The 10,012-nt window shown below is 34.0% G+C and overlaps 1 long non-coding RNA gene across 1 annotated transcript; it reads left to right on the plus strand.

The window, feature by feature from the left end:
* Window positions 1–7,286: 7,286 nt before the first annotated feature.
* Window positions 7,287–9,841, plus strand: LOC136064011 (uncharacterized). Its single transcript, XR_010625660.1, has 3 exons — window positions 7,287–7,562; window positions 9,545–9,641; window positions 9,803–9,841. It is a non-coding gene; the product is annotated as an uncharacterized LOC136064011 (long non-coding RNA).
* The last annotated feature ends 171 nt before the right edge of the window (window positions 9,842–10,012 follow it).

The following is a 10,012-nucleotide window of genomic DNA, read 5'->3' on the forward strand; positions in this document are numbered from 1 at the left end:
ACGTGTTTTATCTAATCTAAATTTTAAATTTTTGTGCCAAGAGAGTTAATTAAGTGTAAAAATTGGATTTTAATTAGAGTTTAATTTTGCACCATGTGTCCCATCTAATCTAAGTTTTTTTAATTTTCGTGCCAAATGAGTTAATTTAGTGTAGAAAATGAGGAATTCAATATAAATAAACCTTAAAAAAAACCTAATCATTTAACTAAAAACAATTCAAATTTATAAGTTATTTATGTAATATATCATGACTATGTACGACTAATTACTAACTAATTTAATTTGTAATATATATATATATATATATGCTTTTGTTAGCTTTCCATAAAATTAAATTGTTTAGATTTTTGCTATTATTTTTTCTTTAAACTAATGAGCATATTTTTTATACAGTTTCTATTCAGATATTTCGTATGCGAAGATATTAAATGTAAAAAACTGTAATTGAGCTGAATGATCCTACATACCTATTCTCATTCAATTTAGGAGATACTATTTGATCAATTAATTATTTTATTTTGTGTTGTATTTAGTATAATTTCACAGACGATAATTGTAAATTGATATTATATATGTAGTATCTAATAGTGATTTTCAAAATTATATATATAATAACAATGTAATGAGAAACTTGGCGTAACTAATATCATAAAAATAGAAAGAAAAAATTATTTTAGTATCTCCAAATGACCTGGTCATACTATGTCATATGTGTTTAAAACCCAAACTAATATCAGTAGCATCACTACAATTCATCAATCACGTGCACAAACACAGGTTACATACTAGTTTTATTAATATTAAAGTATCATCAAACTTAACTATTAACACTCTACTAAACACTTATCAGCATCATGTTTTCATTTAAACCTATTTATATTTGGTCTATTTAGGATTGGGTTTCAGCCATGGTGATTCTATTTGAAAGATTTTAGTCTCATTCCAATGAATTTCTTCTCTTACCAATTCTTGGGAAAAAACTTTGATGAAAATTTCTGCCAAATTATCATGTGACTTTACATATACAATTGATACAACCTCATTTACTATGTACTTCAGTCTTAAAGTTATGTGTCTATATTTTTCATTGTACACTTTGTTGTACGCTCTAAACATGGTGACGCCTCTATTGCAATAAACACAAAAATGGTTGGTATTGGTTGTGATTACTACTCTACATCCAACATCCTATTGGCGCCAATGCTATAAACTCATATTCCACAATAGCAATAGAAATGCACATTTGTTTATTTGATGCCAATGAAATGACACCCTTACCAGGAGTGAATATTAATTTTGCCAAAGATACCAGATGGAGCCTAGGCTGGGACAGTAATATTAATTTTTGGCTTGATAATTGGACTTCTAAAGGGCCATTGAGATCTCTTGTTCACGATCCACTCACTAGAGGGGAAGAGGAACATAAAATCAGGGATATAGTCTCGGATACTGGCTGGGATTGGGGGAAGATTTCTAAACCTTGCCAAGCCATGTTGGCATGGAAATCAGAGCTATGCCTCGTTCTTGTGTTGCATCGATGAAGGATAGAATGATCTGGGCAACAACTTCCAATGGGCACTTTAACCTCATTAGTGCTTACCTCTTGTCAAACTAGATTTTTGCGCCTCACCTCTCCTTTAATGGCAGTTGGATATGGAAATTAAATGTTCTCCCAAGGGTCTAGTTCTTCATGTGGATGTGTTTTCATAACAGCATAGCCACTCGTGAATGTCTTGTAACTAGAGGTATTCATGTAAACCCCTCTTGCCTGATATGCCAGCAAGCTCCAGAAACGATTATCTATCTCTTGAGGGATTGTTCTTTTGCTCTAAATTGTTGGAAAAACCTTGGAGCTAACTTCAAAATAGATTTCTTCAATCTGAAACCTCCAAGACTGGCTGGAATTTAATTGCAAGTTAGATATAAAATCTGGGCAGACGCGTATTCCTTGGAACTTGATCTTTGCTTTTGCTGTTTGGACTCTTTGGTAGCATCAGAACAGAGTTGTTTTCCAAAAGCAAAGCCCCAACCAAACCATCCACTCAGAAATCATTCAAAGAGCAACTGAGCATGCATTTTGTGCTCAAAGGAATTCTATAAGGAGACCTCGTGTTGAGAGAGGTATCCGGTGGGAAAGACCTTACAGAAGCCAGTTCAAAGTAAACACTGATGGTTCTTCTCTTGGAAACCCAAGTGCAGCAGGAGGAAGGGGCATTCTTCGCTTTGATTCGGGAGCTTGGATACAAGCTTTCTCTAGAAACATAGGAAATACCACTAGCTTCCTAGCTGAACTGTAGGCATTAAGGGATGGGTTAATCATGTGTTTAAATTTGAGTGTTAGTACTCTTGAAGTAGAATTGGATGCACAAACTGTTGTTGAATTGATGAACAATGACAACATCTCTAATGCTATTAATTTATCCCTTGTGGCTGATTATAGGCTCCTAAATGCTCAAGTTCCTTAGATTAAGCTGGTGCACTGCTATAGGAAAGCAAACTTCTATGCGGACGCTCTTGTTAATATAGGATCACTTCAAGATAGGGGTATCAAATAGGTGGGTTTGGAGTGGACATAATTGGGTTGAATATATAAAACTCATTTATTCATTAAAACCCATTTAACTAGTTACTTTTAACTCAAATCTAACCAAATCTAATTATTATGGATAAACCCCAACTTACCAAATTATCCAATTATCAAAATTACCAAAATGACATTAAAGTAAAAACCTCAACACTTTTTTGGATTCCCTTTTCCACTCTCTCTAGTCTCTATTCTTGGGATTAAAAAATTCCACATAAGCACATCCACTTCAGCAATTATATTAAAAATCCAAATAAAAAAATATTTTCTTTTCTTTTCTATTTTCTCTCACTTTCTTGGCAACCAAACAATGCAACAAATACAAAGAAATGTCATTTCAAGCTTAGTGTTACGCACCGACTTGCTCCAAGAGAATATAAAGCCTAGTAAACATGGCCACGTCATCGTCGCCTTGATCAGAGCTCCGCGGTTGCGATTCTCGTCATCGTCGGCGTTCTCTAGGCTTTCGATGACGTCGTTTTCAGCCTCATCATCGCAAGCATATGCGCCATTTGTGAATCAGAAGCAAAGGTTCTTATCGACGAAGGCGTTTCGGTCATTGAGGTGGTTGGCAACAACGCAGTGGAGCCACGGTGTGAATTCAAGCTTACTACACAAAGTTCTTATCCAACCCAAATTGACCTTATATTCTGTATAAATCCAGGCCAATTGAATGTGGAGGAGTACTCATCATGGGTTCTAGAAGCGTTGATTGCTTCGAAAAATTGGAGCAGATCGGCGAAGGCACATATGTGTATTTCTCTTCTTTTTTTTTTTTTTTGAATTGTCTGTTTTTGATTGCTTGGTTCTATTTTTTTATTTGTTGAGAGAGAGAGAGAGAGAGAGAGAAGTGTTTGGAGGCCAAGAAAATGAAGGAAAATCTAGAGGCTTTTTTTTTTTTTAAATGGGAAGGGCTGAGTTGAATTTAGGTATATTGTTTTTTGGTTAAATGGGACTCAATGTGTTTTTAATTAAAACCCAATAATCACTGGGTCTAATTGGGTCGATGCCCAATTAACCCAACTAATAATTGGGTGAGTTTGAGTTTAATTAGAGTGGATGGATTTGAGTGAGTAAATGAGTTTGGGCTTATTTTGCTACCCCTACTTCAAGATTTGAATATATAATTAATTCACCTCCCCCTAATCTGTTGGATGCTTATCTGTCTAATTCTATGGTCTTTTTCATTTCAAGCTTTGTCCTGAACCTAATGTAGTTGATTTTGTTTCTTAGTTTATTTGAATGAAATCTCCTTTTTACCAAAAAAAGAAGAAGAAGAAGAAAGAATATCTATTTAGACATGGACTTATTATTATTCACACATATTTCAACTCATTTTGAATACCCTTCTAGCATAACTAAAAGAATTGGAATAAAAGTCCTAAGTTTATGGTTTTCTTAAGATAAACCAAGAACTCTACAAAATTATTTTTAGTGATCAAAAGTTAAAATGAACTCTACAAATTTCATTCCAATGATCAAAAGGTAAAATGAATTCTACAAATTTCTTTCCAATGATTGAAAGGCAAAAGGTAAAATGAACTGTTCACTTTTCAAACATTACAAAAATTTAAAGAGACTAAGGGTTGTTAGGGATTTAGTTCTATTCAATATTACTACAAGATCTCTGCAGCAAAACGATTTCTACAATGGTTTTAATGATTTTTTTCAATGGTTCTAAGTATGAACCTTTCACAACAGAAAACACTTCAAAAAGCCTAGGACTCAGCGAGGGTTTTGCCCAAGATATGTCCTAATAGTTCCAAACCCCATACACAAGCCAATGGTCAAACTTCTGGTTTTTTTTTTTTTTTTTTTTTTTTTTTTTTTTTTATTATAATTAAATAAATTTAAATTAAAAAAGGACGAAATGGTGTTGTTTTGCTATAGATAATAGCAGCAATTAACATATTGTTAATAAATGACTTAATTGATAATAAATGAAATTTAAAATATTGAAATAATAAAACAAAAATTTTAAGTACTAAAATGAAAAGTTGTGTAATTTAAAGGGTGTGAATTTTGCATTTTGACTTTATTTTTATGAGAAATGCTACATACTTAACACTTTCACAATAAGTGATAGAATGTAACGTTGTTACATGTTTTTATTGATGAGATAAAAAAATAATTTAAATTGTAAATTTAAATTAGAACCATTAATAAATAAGTACTTATAATTTACTGTAAAAGTATTATAAAATTATTATGTGCTCCGTTATTATTTTTATTTATTTTATGATGGTATATGTTAGGCGAAAAGCACATTTTCCCCTACATTTTCACACATTTACACGATTTTCATTTTGGTCCCTAAATTTTTTTTTTACCGCTTTTAGTCCCTATCCTGGAAAACTCCTATTTTTTTAGTCCCTGCCGTTACATCAGAGACGGAAAATGCTGACGTGGCAAACGGATGGCACTGTTGGCTGACGTGGCCATTAAAATAATAATAAAAATATTATTTGGTATTAAAAAAATTTAAAAATTAATTTATTAATTTTAACTAAGTAAAAAAAATTAAAAACAGAATTAAAAACAAAAAATTACATGGATTAAGATCTAAGAGGGTCAAGAACAAGAACAACAAGAACACAAATCCAAATCTAAAAACACAAACTCAGAAATTAAAATCCAAAAACTAAAATCTCAAAACCATCATTTTCTCAAACCCAGCCAAATCATCAAATCCTTAAAACCCCAAAATACCAGATCAATCCAAAAATATAATGGAACCAATCCAAACAAAAAAATCTCAAACTCAGAAAAACCATCTCATGCAAGCAAACCCAGCAAACCACCTCAAACATGAGTCTTGGTCGATCTTATTTCAGCTCCCAAAAATCTCTTCCCACTGTCGGATGCCGATTCTCCTCCCTCCCATCGTAAATATTGATGTGAGCACGCCGCCGCCTCTTCCCTCATCTCGCCGCCGATCTGAGCACGCCACAACTCCCAAACCCAGTCGACTCTTCACCTCCCTTTCCCTCCCAAACCCATCCCGTCTCTTTGCCTCCCTTCCCCTCCCAAACCCATCCCGACTCATCAACTCCCAAAAATCTCTCCCTCGAACAGATCTAAGCATTCCGCCACCGCCGCTGATCTGAACCCAGCCGTCTCTTCCCGCATCTCGCCGCCGATCTGAGCACGCCACAAGACCCTTTGCCTCCCAAACCCAGTCGACTCTTCACCTCCCTTTCCCTCCCAAACCTATCCCGTCTCTTCGCCTTCCTTCCCCTCCCAAACCCATCCCGACTCATCAGCTCCCAAAAATCTCTCCCTCGAACCGATCTAAGCACTCCGCCACCGCCGCCGATCTGAACCCAGCCGTCTCTTCCCTCATCTTGCCCCATGGTTCACTTTTCTCAACCTTCTCTTTCTCTTCACAGTTTCCTTTTGTTAATTTCATAGATGATTTTGTGTGTACTGGTTTTATTAATTTTGTTGTTGTTGTTTTAGCCTCAAGGAGATTATATAGATCTTCACAGAAAGAGATATGGGTACTGCCTTGACCACTTGAGCACAAGCTTGAGGTGGGTTTGCTGGGTTTGCTTGCTTGAGATGGGTTTTTCTGAGTTTGAGATTTTTTTTTTTGTTTGGATTGATGATTTTGGTGGGTTTGAAAAAATGGTGATTTTGAGATTTTAGTTTTTGGATTTTAATTTCTAAGTTTGTGTTTTTAGATTTGAGTTTGTATTCTTATATCTGAAATTGTGATCTTGGATTTGAATTTGTGGTTTTGTTGTTCTTGTTCGTGACCCTTTTAGATCTTAATCCATGTAATTTTTTGTTTTTAATTCTGTTTTTAATTTTTTTTATTTAGTTAAAATTAATAAATTAATTTTTAAATTTTTTAATACCAAATAATATTTTTTATTATTATTTTAATAGCCACGTCAGCCAACAGTGCCATCCGTTTGCCACGTCAGCATTTTCCGTCTCTGATGTAACGACAGGGACTAAAAAAATAGGCGTTTTTCAGGATAGGACTAAAAGCGGTAAAAAAAAAATTTAGGGACCAAAATAGAAATCGTGTGAAAATATAGGAACGAAAATGTGCTTTTCGCCTATATGTTATCGTGGTGCCTGTAAAAGTTTCAAACTCAACAGTACAGTCTTACAGACTCGGGCCAAATTTCGTACTCAAAATCAAATCGTGAATCAAGCAAACAACGTAGCAAGTCTAGCAACAATCTCTCAGACTCAGTAGTCAGTGCCACAAAATCAAAAATCAAATCCAAACAACGTCANAAAAAAAAAAAAAAAAAAAAAAAAAAAGGAAGAAGAAGAAGAAGAAGAAGAAGAAGAAAGTTTTGTGGAAAGATAAGACTAGAATTATCTTCAATTGACTTTGTTTGTTAAATAACTAAAAATAAACAAGAATTTTTTTCCTCAAATCAAACATGAGCTACATATGTACAGCTCGGCTTATTTTCAACAGGTAGAGAACTTGAGGGAAAAAAATTAGAAAGACATGAAAAAAAATATTACAATATGATTGATAATAGTGTTAGTAACTAGACCATGATAAATTATCAAGGGGACTAATTGGTAATTCAAATAATAATTTTGGTGACACATTAAAATCTACAAATTTTTTTAATAAATCTTTTACAATTTTTGAGATGTTATGTAGTAATTGGTCTATAATAAAAATGAAGTTAATAATAAATGAAAACTTGTGTTTCTACCATTGCTCTAATTCAAATCCCTCAAGTTGAGCAAATTGGGCCCACATTTCACCAGGTCCTGGATTGGGCTGCTGGGCACTAGAGAAGTGAAACAAGAAAAGGGAATAAGAGGGAAAAAAAAGTATTGGATTCAATTTTTGTGTGGTATTTCTAGCAAAGTATTATTATTGTGCGCTGTATGTGATGCCACAGAAATGGGTTTCAGAAGTTGGAGAAGGTTATGCACTCCAATAGGTAGACTAGGCAGTTGGAAGAGCTCACTGAAAACATGTGCGCGAGTGTAAGAGGTATTTCACAATGGAACCTTTCTCTTTCTCTCTGTTTGGTTATATAATTCTTGTTCATAGGCTCTCGCATATGATATTTATATGCAGCATTGAAAATTTCTAATACGAACCCACGATGGAGCTTGTTAAATGAGTTGGTGTGTTTTGCGTGCATGCTACGAATTAGAGTCTAGGATGGATTGTCTGTGATTGGAAAGGAAAGTAATGTAGACAACGTCATGCAACTGATTTTTGATGGACATGATTCTGGGCCTCTGAATAAATGTGTTAATGATTAAATGAAGTAAAAGTTTTTTGGATCACTGGAAGTGGGGGGAGTATGAGGATATTTATTTATTATACTTTTACAGAAGAGAATATGGTGATTAAATGGTTTGTTTGTGTGTGAAATGATAAGATTTGGGTCCATAGATTGGTTTCACTTTTGTGAAAATTGGATAACTAGAACTCATCAAGATATGTGCTTTGTGCCTTGGATATACCATATGGAATCACCTAGCAAGTGGTCCATCTCTTTTGTGATGATGACATGGTGATAATGATCCATCTTGAAGCATAGTGTGCTTGTGTAATGGGGTTGTTGTCGCATACCATACATAAACTTTTTTAGTGTTAGTTTGTCATAAAAGGATATATAACCTCAATAAGGTGCTGTCATATTCATTAAGAGTTTGCAGTGAAAAATTTTAATTTGCCTATTATAAAAATTGGGCTATTGCATATTGCTTATGCTTGTTGTATAAACTATAGATTCATTGCCCCTCACAGTGAGACATTGATTTTGGAACATAAATATTTTTGTAATGTAATATAGGACATGATTCTGGTTCTACACCCCATTCTAGCTATTTAGTTTCTCAAATGTTGGTAGGGCAGCTCTCATTTTGTTTTCCAAAAAGTTGACCATCTAAATGAAAAGGACTAATGCTCATATATAAAACACAATCAACTATAATTCAATTGTGTAGGGTTTGGCGTATACATTCAAACAACTTATCCCAAAAAGAGAAAAATCCAATTCAACTTGAATCTTCTGTTTAAATCTCCTGCTCTTGGTTTGCGCAGTACTGCAGTTGTTATATTTATCTTCTTATAACTAGATGGCTATGTCTCACCATTGATTTTATTATTATATTGCAAAAATAAAACTGCCAGATCATAAGAATGAAGGTTCTAAGAGGTTTTGCGTTCTTGAGATTTGAAATGTCATTTTCGATTCCCATACCATGAACATCCTGTGAAACACCAGTAAATACTATGCTCAAGGACTTGTACATTTTCAAGATCTAGATATACTTAACTTTTTATGATAAATATAGAATTTTATTGAACATGAAAAGGCTACTACTCTATGTTCACGATGGTGAACATAAAGCACCTTGGAAAAATACAAGCAAATCAATCAGATGATCTAAGAGAAAATTGAATTAAAAAATGAAGTACAGTTAGTAAAACCCCATGTCCAAGATCAACTGAACAAGGACGGAGGGACAAAGACTTCAATTGATCAATAGGTCTCTCAAAACTCCTCAAATGTGCAACTGTTTCTCTCCTTGGATTCGTAGTTTCTGCCCAAAGAACAGGTCCTACTTTACTAATTGATGCTTGAAAGTTGTGTCTAAACAAAGCTAGTGATTGGAGATAAATGCCTTGTCTAAGCCAATGGCTATTGGGCCTAATGGCACTTCTACCCTCCATAAGTATGGGATGGTGAATGAGGTCATAGGTTCAAAAACCGATGGGTATGTGGTACTGCTGCTGTTGGTGTTTTGTGTGTGTGTTTTTTCATTTTTCTTTTGCAAATGTTCAATGTATCAAATGCCATCTCCTCCCTTCCTTAAGAGGTGGAGGATAGCTCATGGGTTGAATCCCATGCAAGTGTGAGAGTTGTAGTGATGCATATATAACAAGTGTTTTCCTTTTCCTTTTTTGTCAACTTTTAAGTTCCCAATTAGAAAGATAATTTGGTCTTGTCTTTTCAGGGATATCAAAGAGTTCGACAGACAGGCCAAGGATTTGGACAGTAGAAATGATCCTGACACTAACAAGATGCTGAACGAGAAAAAAAGTCAATGGCTGGTTGTTATCATTATCTCTATTTAGCCTTAGATATTATAATTTTGTCATCTTTATTTCTATTTAGCCTTGGATATTATAATTTTTCCCAAAATTTTTGTTTTGTGTTCGTTAATTATATCTTGCTTTCCAAGTGCACTGAATGACGTTCATACTTTATGCAGATCAAAGAGTAGAATTCATATGTTGCTGTTAAAAAGAAGTAAGTTAACTTCACTCAGAATTTACCATTATTTCAGTTCTTAAAGCAGCAGAAAATTTTTTATGCACCTACAATGCATATGACATGTTATAAACTCTATTTTTGGCATTTTCATTTTCTTACTATCAGGTTTTTAATACTTTATGTTGCTCCCTTTGTCATAAAATATTTT

Source organism: Quercus suber, unplaced genomic scaffold (assembly GCF_002906115.3).
Source record: "Quercus suber isolate HL8 unplaced genomic scaffold, Cork oak 2.0 scaffold_608, whole genome shotgun sequence".
In the NCBI taxonomy this organism is placed as follows: domain Eukaryota; kingdom Viridiplantae; phylum Streptophyta; class Magnoliopsida; order Fagales; family Fagaceae; genus Quercus; species Quercus suber.